The sequence below is a fragment of the Oncorhynchus gorbuscha genome, linkage group LG11, assembly GCF_021184085.1.
Source record: "Oncorhynchus gorbuscha isolate QuinsamMale2020 ecotype Even-year linkage group LG11, OgorEven_v1.0, whole genome shotgun sequence".
NCBI classification, from domain to species: Eukaryota; Metazoa; Chordata; class Actinopteri; order Salmoniformes; family Salmonidae; genus Oncorhynchus; species Oncorhynchus gorbuscha.
In genome coordinates this window covers 16,849,497-16,862,662 of record NC_060183.1, presented here as the reverse complement: position 1 = coordinate 16,862,662, position 13,166 = coordinate 16,849,497, and positions in this window count along the sequence as shown.

The following is a 13,166-nucleotide window of genomic DNA, read 5'->3' as shown; positions in this document are numbered from 1 at the left end:
AAACATGACATTCCTTTCAGACAGTTAGACAAGCCTACGCCCATGTTCCCCTTAGATGGTAGTCATCTTCCCAGTATCAGATTTGAGACACTACCTTTAACCCTCACAGTATCTGGTAACCACAGTGAGACTATTTCTTTTTTGATTTTTCGTTCACCTTTTACACCTGTTGTTTTGGGTCATCCCTGGCTAGTATGTCATAATCCTTCTATTAATTGGTCTAGTAATTCTATCCTATCCTGGAACGTTTCTTGTCATGTGAAGTGTTTAATGTCTGCCATCCCCCCCATTTCTTCTGTCCCCACTTCTCAGGAGGAACCTGGCGATTTGACAGGAGTGCCGGAGGAATATCATGATCTGCGCACGGTCTTCAGTCGGTCCCGAGCCAACTCCCTTCCTCCTCACCGGTCGTATGATTGTAGTATTGATCTCCTTCCGGGGACCACTCCTCCTCGGGGTAGACTATACTCTCTGTCGGCTCCCGAACGTAAGGCTCTCGAGGATTATTTGTCTGTGTCTCTTGACGCCGGTACCATAGTGCCTTCTTCCTCTCCGGCCGGGGCGGGGTTTTTTTTTGTTAAGAAAAAGGACGGTACTCTGCGCCCCTGCGTGGATTATCGAGGGCTGAATGACATAATGGTTAAGAATCGTTATCCGCTTCCCCTTATGTCATCAGCCTTCGAGATTCTGCAGGGAGCCAGGTGCTTTACTAAGTTGGACCTTCGTAACGCTTACCATCTCGTGCGCATCAGAGAGGGGGACGAGTGGAAAACGGCGTTTAACACTCCGTTAGGGCATTTTGAGTACCGGGTTCTGCCGTTTGGTCTCGCCAATGCGCCAGCTGTTTTTCAGGCATTAGTTAATGATGTTCTGAGAGACATGCTGAACATCTTTGTTTTTGTCTACCTTGACGATATCCTGATTTTTTCACCGTCACTCGAGATTCATGTTCAGCACGTTCGACGTGTTCTCCAGCGCCTTTTAGAGAATTGTCTCTACGTGAAGGCTGAGAAGTGCTCTTTTCATGTCTCCTCCGTTACTTTTCTCGGTTCCGTTATTTCCGCTGAAGGCATTCAGATGGATTCCGCTAAGGTCCAAGCTGTCAGTGAGTGGCCCGTTCCAAGGTCACGTGTCGAGTTGCAGCGCTTTCTAGGTTTCGCTAATTTCTATCGGCGTTTCATTCGTAATTTCGGTCAAGTTGCTGCCCTCTCACAGCTCTTACTTCTGTCAAGACGTGTTTTAAGTGGTCCGGTTCCGCCCAGGGAGCTTTTGATCTTCTAAAAGAACGTTTTACGTCCGCTCCTATCCTCGTTACTCCTGACGTCACTAGACAATTCATTGTCGAGGTTGACGCTTCAGAGGTAGGCGTGGGAGCCATTCTATCCCAGCGCTTCCAGTCTGACGATAAGGTTCATCCTTGCGCTTATTTTTCTCATCGCCTGTCGCCATCTGAACGCAACTATGATGTGGGTAACCGCGAACTGCTCGCCATCCGCTTAGCCCTAGGCGAATGGCGACAGTGGTTGGAGGGGGCGACCGTTCCTTTGTCGTTTGGACAGACCATAAGAACCTTGAGTACATCCGTTCTGCCAAACGACTTAATGCTCGTCAAGCTCGTTGGGCGTTATTTTTCGCTCGTTTCGAGTTTGTGATTTCTTACCGTCCGGGTAGCAAGAACACCAAGCCTGATGCCTTATCCCGTCTTTTAGTTCTTCTGTGGCTTCTACTGATCCCGAGGGGATTCTTCCTTATGGGCGTGTTGTCGGGTTGACAGTCTGGGGAATTGAAAGACAGGTTAAGCAAGCACTCACGCACACTGCGTCGCCGCGCGCTTGTCCTAGTAACCTTCTTTTCGTTCCTGTTTCCACTCGTCTGGCTGTTCTTCAGTGGGCTCACTCTGCCAAGTTAGCTGGTCATCCCGGTGTTCGAGGCACTCTTGCTTCTATTCGCCAGCGCTTTTGGTGGCCGACTCAGGAGCGTGACACGCGCCGTTTCGTGGCTGCTTGTTCGGACTGCGCGCAGACTAAGTCAGGTAACTCTCCTCCTGCCGGTCGTCTCAGACCGCTCCCCATTCCTTCTCGACCATGGTCTCACATCGCCCTAGACTTCTTTACCGGTCTGCCTTTGTCTGCGGGGAAGACTGTGATTCTTACGGTTGTCGATAGGTTCTCTAAGGCGGCACATTTCATTCCTCTCGCTAAACTTCCTTCCGCTAAGGAGACGGCACAAATCATCATCGAGAATGTGTTCAGAATTCATGGCCTCCCGTTAGATGCCGTTTCAGACAGAGGTCCGCAATTCACGTCACAGTTTTGGAGGGAGTTCTGTCGTTTGATTGGTGCGTCCGTCAGTCTCTCTTCCGGGTTTCATCCCCAGTCTAACGGTCAAGCAGAGAGGGCCAATCAGACGATTGGTCGCATACTACGCAGCCTTTCTTTCAGAAACCCTGCGTCTTGGGCAGAACAGCTCCCCTGGGCAGAATACGCTCACAACTCGCTTCCTTCGTCTGCTACCGGGTTATCTCCGTTTCAGAGTAGTCTGGGTTACCAGCCTCCTCTGTTCTCATCCCAGCTTGCCGAGTCCAGTGTTCCCTCCGCTCAAGCGTTTGTCCAACGTTGTGAGCGCACCTGGAGGAGGGTGAGGTCTGCACTTTGCCGTTACAGGGCACAGACTGTGAGAGCCGCCAATAAACGTAGGATTAAGAGTCCTAGGTATTGTTGCGGCCAGAGAGTGTGGCTTTCCACTCGCAACCTTCCTCTTACGACAGCTTCTCGTAAGTTGACTCCGCGGTTCATTGGTCCGTTCCGTGTCTCCCAGGTCGTCAATCCTGTCGCTGTGCGACTGCTTCTTCCGCGACATCTTCGTCACGTCCATCCTGTCTTCCATGTCTCCTGTGTCAAGCCCTTTCTTCGCACCCCCGTTTCGTCTTCCCTCCCCCCCTCCCGTCCTTGTCGAGAGCGCACCTATTTACAAGGTACGTAGGATCATAGACATGCGTTCTCGGGGACGGGGTCACCAATACTTAGTGGATTGGGAGGGTTACGGTCCTGAGGAGAGGAGTTGGGTTCCGTCTCGGGACGTGCTGGACCGTTCACTGATTGATGATTTCCTCCGTTGCCGCCAGGATTCCTCCTCGAGTGCGCCAGGAGGCGCTCGGTGAGTGGGAGGGTACTGTCATGTTTTGTCTTATATTGTCTTGTCATTTTGCTTTTCCTTCTGTTCGTTTTCCCCCTGCTGGTCTTTTTAGGTTCGTTCCCCTTTTTCTCTCTCCCTCTCTCTCTCTCTTCTCTCTATCGTTCCGTTCCTGCTCCCAGCTGTTCCTATTCCCCTAATCAATCATTTAGTCTTCCCACACCTGTTCCCTATCTTTTCCCCTGATTAGAGTCCCTATTTCTCCCCTTGTTTTCCGTTTCTGTCCTGTCGGATCCTTGTATATTGTTCACCGTGCTGTGTCTTTGTATCGCCCTGTCGTGTCGTGTTTTCCTCAGATGCTGCGTGGTGAGCAGGTGTCTGAGTCTGCTACGGTCAAGTGCCTTCCCGAGGCAACCTGCAGTTTATTATCGAGTCTCCAGTCAGTTCTCGTGATTACGAGTGGAATTGTTTTTGATACTTTATTTACCGCTCCGATTTGTCTAGGAGTATTGCTATTTCCTTAAACTGGATTAAAGACTCTGTTTTCGCCAAGTCGCTTTTGGGTCCTCATTCACCTGCATAACAGAATGAATGCGCTATCCAGCGCAAAGCCCTCCATATGATGTCCAGGCCAGACCACTCACTCCACCACTGCCTTGATCTTCTCCCATAAGGTCGGAGATATCTGACAATTGAATGTTGCACTGAGCGCTTCGGGAGGACTGGGGGGGTAAGACTTTATTCTGTTCCAAGACTTTATTCTTGTAACAGTGGATGCTCCTCAGAAGAGGAAGGGGAGGACCGTCATCCTCAGTGAATGTCATTAAAAAATATATATTTTCAAAACATTTAAAAGGTTATCCTTTTTAGATAAAACTATACTAAATACAATCACGTCACTAAATATTTGTTTAGAACACACTATTTTGCAAGAAAGGTCTACAGTAGCCTCAACAGCACTCTGTAGGGTAGCACCATGGTATAGCCGGAGTACAGTTAGCTTCCTTCCTCCTCTGGGTACATTGACTTCAATACAAAACCTAGGAAGCTCTTGGTTCTCAACCCCTTCCATAGACTTACACAGTAAGTATGACAATTTCCAGAGGTTGTCGTCCAACCTATCTGAGCTCTTGCAGCATGAACTGACATGTTGTCCACCCAATCAAAGGATCAGAGAATGAATCTAGTACTGAAAGTGTACTCCACAGCTAGATAGCACTGCTCTGCATAAAATGTGGTGAGTAGTTGACAGTTTTGAACAAATTCATTTATTTCAAAATGATGGAGAAGTAAGAGAGAAATAGAGAGTAAGGTTTCGTCCTTTTTTTCAATTTCATTTTCACTTACTTAGCTAGCAAATGCAGCTAGCTAGTTTAGCCTACTGAAACACCCTGCTCAAACAGAGGGATGCTATGTTAGCTAGCTGGCTATGACTTTACAACACCACTGGAACTCTTCCAAGTCAAGGTAAGCTTTGGTTTTACTAATTTATTGCCACAGGGGCCCGTCGGTGTAACTGCTTACTTTACTTCATAATTGTAGTGGGTTTACTAACGCATTAATTCTATTAGCTATTCTGACTATGATGTTACTTTAGCTAATATGTAGGCTGTATGTAGCAGTTTGGCTTGGAAAGTTTTTTTTGCCTGTTCACATACTGCTGGACTGGGTTGACACGTGATCAGGGGTGTATTCATTCTGCCGATTCTGTGGAAAAACATTTCTTAAACGCAAGCAAACGGAACAAAACAGGAATAAACATACCAGAATTTGTCCACTAGAAACTCTCGCTGGCAATTGTTGGACTAATGATTACACCCAATATCAGCTAGATTCAGACAAGAGTGTGCAAGGCGGTATTGAATGTTACTGTCTTTCCATGTGTCTCTGTCTGTCACCTCATATTTGTCTCTCGAACAGTGTGCACCTACGTTGTAAACATTCATTCATTCATAGGCTAGGTTGTAGCAACCTCGTGATGGGTATAGGGAATATTTTGAGTATCATGTAGTAGCCTCAACCTATTGCTGTTACATTGAACTGGGTGAATGGAATATGTAATTCAAGTGTATTATTCCAATTTGTAGAGAGAGAGGCCATACACACAGTAGGATAGGAACAGGCCTTGTGGTGTTCTGAACAACCTGGGAGTATTTTATCAATAATATAAAGGGGGAGACATGCCGCATTCTGACAAACCATTAAATATTCATGGCACTCTCCACAGAAGCTCTGGCACAGGGCTGGAGGTAAGAAATCATTATCACCTGCACTATCCCTCTCTGCGTCAGGCATGCAGTCTATCTCTCTCTGTGTCAGGCATGCAGTCTATCCCTCTCTGTCTCAGGCATGCAGTCTATCCCTCTCTGTGTCAGGCATGCAGTCTATCCCTCTCTGTGTCAGGCATGCAGTCTATCCCTCTCTGTCTCAGGCATGCAGTCTATCCCTCTCTGTCTCAGGCAGGTAGTCTCTCCCTCTCTGTGTCAGGCAGACAGTCTGTCCCTCTCTGTTTCAGGCAGGCTGTCTATCCCTCTCTGTGTCACACACTGTCAGGCAGGCAGTCTATCGCTCTCTGTGTCAGGCAGGCAGCCTATCCCTGTCTGTGTCAGGCAGACAGTCTGTCCCTCTCTGTGTCACACACTGTCAGGCATGCAGTCTATCGCTCTCTGTGTCAGGCAGGCTATAGCGCGCTCTCTATTTCTGCTCAAGTTTTTAGATCTTTGGTATGCGTTTTGTGCTACCCTTCAAAAGAACTTCCAAGAACTGTACAACACATACGTACAGTAAGTAATATACAGTAAGTTATTTTAGGGCATTATTTATCTATTATCTCCTTATCTGTAAAATGGTCCTTAATTTGTACTTTTCCTTAAAACGTTTCAATGTTCCATTTTGGACAATTGGAATTAGTGCGTTTCCAGACTTAGGACAGGGGGAGAACACCTTGTCAGAGCTTTGTCACAAGGATAGGCTGAGTGCCTTACAACAGGCAAATATGGAATGAAGTGTCCCTTTGAAGGAGAACATATCCACAGTTCCAGAGCACCTGTCACCTTACAGTTTTATATTGAAACATATTTTGAGATGGTTTGACAAGGACATGCAAAGTCTGAAAGTCAGAGAACATAATGTATTAGGAAACCTACCTACACAGAATGGTAGCCTATGTCTTGGACACAGCGTACCTAGTGGTACCTAAACCCTCCAACACCTCTGTAACGGCGTTCTTCGTTTGTCAAAAGAGAGTCGGACCGAAATGCAGCGTAGTGGTTACTCATGACTTTAATGAAGAAAGTGACACATGAAATAACTATACAATACAAAACAACAAACGGAACGTGAAATCTAATTACAGCCTATCTGGTGAAACTACACAGAGACAGGAACAATCACCCACAAAATACAAAGCGAAACCAGGCTACCTAAATACGGTTCCCAATCAGAGACAACGAGAGTCATCTGGCTCTGAATTGAGAACCGCCTCAGGCAGCCAAGCCCATACAACACCCCTACTCAGCCGCAATCCCAATAATACAAAAACCTCAATACGAAATACAACAACATAAACCCATGGCACACCCTGACCTGACCAAATATATAACGAAAACACAAAATACAATGACCAAGGCGTGACAGAACCCCCCCACCCTAAGGTGCGGACTCCCGAACGCACCTCAAAACCATAGGGAGGGTCCGGGTGGGCGTCTGACCATGGTGGCGGTTCCGGCTCGGGACGTGGACCCCACTCCATTAAAGTCATAGTTCCTCCCCTTCGCGTCCTGGGATAATCCACCCTCGCCGCTGACCATGGCCTAATAGTCCTCACCCAGAACCCCACAGAACTGAGGGGCAGCTCGGGACTGAGGGCCAGCTCGGGACTGAGGGGAAGCTCGGGACTAAGGGGCGGCTCGGGACTGAGGGGCGGCTCGGAACTGAGGGGCAGCCCGGGACTGAGGGGCAGCCCGGGACTGAGGGGCAGCCCGGGACTGAGGGGCAGCCCGGGACTGAGGGGCAGCCCGGGACTGAGGGGCAGCCCGGTACTGAGAGGAAGCCCAGTACTGAGAGGAAGCCCAGTACTGAGAGGAAGCCCAGTACTGAGAGGAAGCCCAGTACTGAGATGAAGCTCAGGTAGGTAGTAGGCTCCGGTAGATCCTGGCTGGCTGGCGGATCTGGAAGATTCTGGTTGATTAGCAGATCTGGAAGAGACTGGTTGACTGGCAGATCTGGAAGAGACTGGTTGACTGACAGATCTGGAAGAGACTGGTTGACTGACAGATCTGGAAGAGACTGGTTGACTGGCAGATCTGGAAGAGACTGGTTGACTGGCAGATCTGGAAGAGACTGGTTGACTGGCAGATCTGGAAGAGACTGGTTGACTGGCAGATCTGGAAGAGACTGGTTGACTGGCAGATCTGGAAGAATCTGGTTGACTGGCAGATCTGGAAGAATCTGGTTGACTGGCAGATCTAGAAGATCATGGCTGACTGGCGGATCTAGCTGCTCTATGCAGACTGACAGCTCCTTGCAGACTGACAGCTCTGGCTGCGTCATGTAGACTGACAGCTCTGACTGCTCCATGCAGGCTGGCAGCACCTTGCAGACTGGCAGCTCCTTGCAGACTGGCAACTCCTTGCAGACTGGCAGCTCTGGCTGCTTCATGCAGACTGACAGCTCTGGCAGCTTCATGCAGACTGACAGCTCTGACTGCTCCATGCAGGCTGACAGCTCTGACTGCTCCATGCAGGCTGACAGCTCTGACTGCTCCATGCAGGCTGGCAGCACCTTGCAGACTGGCAGCTCCTTGCAGACTGGCAGCTCCTTGCAGACTGGCAGCTCTGGCTGCTTCATGCAGACTGACAGCTCTGGCTGCTTCATGCAGGCTGACAGCTCTGGCTGCTTCATGCAGGCTGACAGCTCTGACTGCTCCATGCAGGCTGGCAGCACCTTGCAGACTGGCAGCTCCTTGCAGACTAGCAGCTCCTTGCAGATTAGCAGCTCCTTGCAGATTGGCAGCTCCTTGCAGACTGGCAGCTCTGGCTGCTTCATGCAGACTGACAACTCAGGCTGCTCCAAACAGGCAGGAGGCTCCGGCAGCACTGTAGAGGAGGAAGGCTCTGATAGCGCTGAACAGGCGGGAGATTCCGACAGCGCAGGAGGGAAGGAAGGCTCTGGCTGTGCTGAACAGGCGAGGCACACAGAAGGCCTGGTGCGTGGTGCTGGAAATGGTGCTACAGGATCGAGGACACGCACAGGAAGCATGGTGCGGGGAGCTGCTACCGGAGGACCGGTGTGTGAAGGTGGCACAGGATGGACTGGACCGTGAAGGTGTACTGGAGAGCCTGAGAGCAGGACTGGCACAGGACGTGCAAGGCTAGGTAGGTACACAGGAGGCCTGGTGCGTGAGGCTGGCACATTTTTCACCAGCCGACTAACACGCACCTCAGGACGAGTATGGAGAGCTGACCCAGGTGCCATTAAATCCCTGACACGCTCCATCGGACAAATCTTGTACCTAAAGCACCAAGCTAGCAACTCCCTCATTACTCTCCACTCCACCTTCCCCATTAACTCCTTCACAGTCTCTGCTTCGCTCACCTCTAGGATGGCTCCTCACTGGAGAGTTGGCTCTGGATGACCGGACCGTGCAGGCGCACTGGAGCTCTTGAGCACCGAGCCTGCCCAACCTTACCTGGCTCGATGCCCACTCTAGCCCGGCCAATACGAAGGGCTGGTATGTGCCGCACTGGGCTATGCACCCGCACTGGAAACACCGTGCGCTCCATAGCATAACACGGTGTCTGCCCGGTCTCTCTCATCAGCCCCCCCCCCCAATAATTTTTTGGGGCTGCTTTTCGGGCTTCCAACCGCGTCGCCGTGCTGCCTCCTCATACCAGCGCCTCTCCACTTTAGCCGCCTCTCGTTCTTCCTTGGGACGGCGATATTCTCCCGGCTGCGCCCAGGGTCCTTTTCCGTCTAATATCATCTCCCAAGACCAGAAGTCCTTATATTGCTGCTCCTCACAATTAACAGGGAGAGTAGGCTCAGGTCTGACTCCTGACTCAGCCACTCTCTCTCTGCGCCCTCCCCCAATAAATATTTGGGGGTTACTTTCGGTTTTCACTCTGCGCCACCGTGTCTTTCTTTTGGACTCCATTCGCCTATAGCCCTCTTCGCATTGCTCCAGCGAATCCCAGGCGGGCTCCTGCACTCTCTCTGGGTCGGCCGCCCACCTGTCGATTTCTTCCCACGTCGTATACTCCATGCCTCTGCTGTCCATAACGTCCTCCTTTTTCTGCTCCAGCTGTCGCTGCCTGTTAACACACTGTTCGGTCCGTGTGTGGTGGGTGATTCTGTAACGATGTTCTTCGTTTGTCAAAAGAGAGTCGGACCGAAATGCAGCGTAGTGGTTCTTCATGACTTTAATGAAGAAAGTGACACATGAAATAACTATACAATACAAAACAACAAACGGAACGTGAAATCTAATTACAGCCTATCTGGTGAAACTACACAGAGACAGGAACAATCAATAAACCAGGCTAAAATACGGTTCCCAATCAACAACATAAACCCATGTCACACCCTGGCCTGACCAAATATATAACGAAAACACAAAATACAATGACCAAGGCATGACAACCTCTACCATTCTCTGTGACTCACCTCCCTATGCATCAGGGACGGTTGCCTCTTAAAGGGAACCCTCTAAAGGGAACCCTCTTAAAGGGAACCCTCTTAAAGGGAACCCTCTTAAAGGGAACCCTCTTAAAGGGATGCCTCTTAAAGGGATGCCTCTTAAAGGGATGCCTCTTAAAGGGATGCCTCTTAAAGGGATGCCTCTTAAAGGGATGCCGAACAGTAGCTGTTGACCGTTAAACACAGTGTTAGGGTTCTATTAAATCTGTATGGCAGAAGTTCAGCAGTACACCGTGATTGAAATTTAAAGGGAATGTTCCTGCGTGAGCGGAGATTGCATTCACTGTAAACGCTGCATTTACCTCCTCGATCAGATATAACCTTCACATTTATATTGAGCAATCTGTAACCCTTCAGCGATACAGCTTGAATATAACCTTTAATAGCCTTGGCCTTCTTTTACTCTATGGTGTCACGCGGTGATCAGCGTGGTCCAGACACTTTGTTTACAGAGGAAGCGGAATCACTCCCTTCCCTGGTGGCATGGTGGAATCATTTAGCACCTTGTTAGGGAAGCTGGAGGGGGGATAGACGGGGAATGAGAGAAGGATGAGGGAGAGAGCCGTCTGGCAGACTGCTGGTGGTGTGGTGTTGTTGATGACGAGTGGCCCTGATATAGCTATTATGAAAGACCTGGGGCGGTATGTATCAAGAGTCTCAGAGTAGGAGGGCTGATCTAGGTTTAGATCCTCCTCTTGTCCATGTAATCTTATTCATTGTGGTCTTAAAGGCTAAACTGATTCTAAGTCAGCCCTCTTACTCTGAAAAACTTGATACAAGCGACCCCTGACTGGGTCCAGCAGACAGTGTGTGATCTAGGGACAGAAGGGGAGGAAGTTGAGAAGTGAGAGAGGAAGGGAGAGGAGAGGGGAGGAGAGGGGTCTGACCCTGATCTCAATGATACGGGTGTGGAAGTGTCAGATGCTCCTGAAATTATATAAAGGCGCAGTGCAGTCAACAACGTGATATTTCTGTGTTTTATACAGTATATATATCCACACTATGAGGTTGGAATAATACTGTGAAATTGTGATAATTATGATAACGCCCTTTTAATGTAAGAGCTGTTTGAAAAGACTGCCTGAAATTTCAGCCTGTTTTGGCAGGATGGAGTTTTAGCCTCCCTGGTGACTTCATCAGGAAATAATTGAGTTAATAGACCAATAAGAAAGAGTTCCAAACCTCTCTGCCAATAACAGGTCGTTTTCAGTTGTCCCTTTCCCACCCAGACCACTCCAAGACTCTACTAGAAAAATTATTGCTTGAAAAACAGCTCTTAATTTTTGTTTCTTTTTGACCACTTTCATTGAAAACAATCACATACACACCTACATTATTTTATTTTTTAATTGTTGCATTAGACCTTTAAAGACTACCAGAAGAGATGAATCATGTGTTTTGTAACGTTTGCACCTGTTATTGTCAGGGGAGAATATTTATGTTTTAAGACCTTGTTAAATTTGTATTAACTTAATCTCTTTTGTCAACCTTTTAACATAAAGTGCTTTTCATGCTGTTCCCTTATGGCAATAACAGGGTTGGACCTAGCACCGCACTGCTGCACAGACTTAATAAATCAGGCTTTAGATGCATGAAATTATGAACGCTATCTGAGTCTCACTCAGTCTCAAAAGGATAGGCCTACATTATTAACCCTAACAGAATATAAACAGCATTAAAAATATAACTGTGTATATGAATTATAAAATATGAATGTGTTATAAAGTGAGTGTTAATATTAACTGCTAAAACAGCCAAGCTGATTCACTCTTTAACTTCAGCAGCCAGTGGATATGTGGCAGTTCCCACAGTTCCCATAATACTACTGTACGTTGCCCTGGGATCTACGCGTGACGACAGCATATAAAAGAGTAATGAAATGCAAGCTAGACTCAATTCAGTCTGCTGTCATGGTCCGATGTGGTCTGTATAATCAGATGTCAGAAGCACTCGTGTCATGTTGATGTTACCTGTTGAGGAGAGCTTTCTGTCCAGTTACGCAACAGCCAAGATTCAGCATGTACAGAGCATTCGTTCCCTACGGTCTGACACTGACACGTCAGCCCGATGTGACACTGTGATGCCATTGGTCACTTTGTAGCTCCTTGTATCGGTAGCTTATCAAATCATTTGGCAGTATTTCTATCAGGATAAAAAAATAAACGGAATTGCAAAACTGTCAGTGGATGGTTTGGAGGATAATAGGGAAATGCTTCCAGATATATGTGCTTGTGATATCAGATCGTATTTGTCCCATGCACCGAATACAACCTTACAGTGAAATGCTTACTTACAAACACTTAAATAAGTGTTAAGTATTTACATAACAAATCATTAAAGAGCATCAGTACAATAACAGCTATATACAGCGGGTACCTGTACAGAGTCAGTGTGCGGGGGCACAGATTAGTTGAGGTAATTGGGGGAATATGTACATGTAGGTAGAATTTTAAAGTGACTATGCATAGACAATGAACAGAGAGTAGCAGCAGTGTAAACGGAGGGGGTAATGCAAGTAGTATGGTTAGCCATTTGATTAGATGATTGGATATTATGGAAAATTATTCAAATGCCATCATCACAACTATCTAGTAGAATTTTCCCTATAACCATGTATTTGTTAATCTTGCGAATCTGCCTATTGGAACTGTCACCTGATTGGACAGTTGGCACTTAGCCCTCCAACAGAGAGACAACCAATAGGAGCTAGTCTGTGGGAAATGTCCTCGTCCAATCATCTAATCGTCGAAGTGACGCTGGGGTAGTCATCCAAAGTGCACACCCGACCCCCTGGCTAGGTGCAGCATGCTCACTCACATCGGATCAGAGCTCAGCATGTGAAGAAATACATTGAAGTGGATCACTGAATTGGTACATTGTCACATTGCCAGTGTTGATAGCCTACTGAGCCCTCAGATGGCTTCACAATGTCCTTTACTGTGTTCATCCCCACTCTTGTGGAAATTGCATCAATTTAATCTAACGTTCTACAGGAACGTTAGGAACGTCACTACTTTAGAATCAAACTTTATTTCAGACCAAAAAATATCAAGTTTTCACCATGTAATGCAACGCAGGCCCGAATACTTCACATCTGTGAAATTCTTGGAAAACAGATTTTTTAAATATTCGAATTAGATGCCTGAAGCTAAATGTAAATTGTTATACCCACTCCACTGGAATATTTAACACAGGTAGCGCAATTGAAAGACTTGTTCACCTTTTTTGGCAATTAATATTTGCAATAAAACTGTTAGGGCTTGGTTTGTCTGCCAGGGGCCATGTATAATTTCACATAAGCCATTAACTAATGTGCATAAATCTTTCATTTTAAGCAA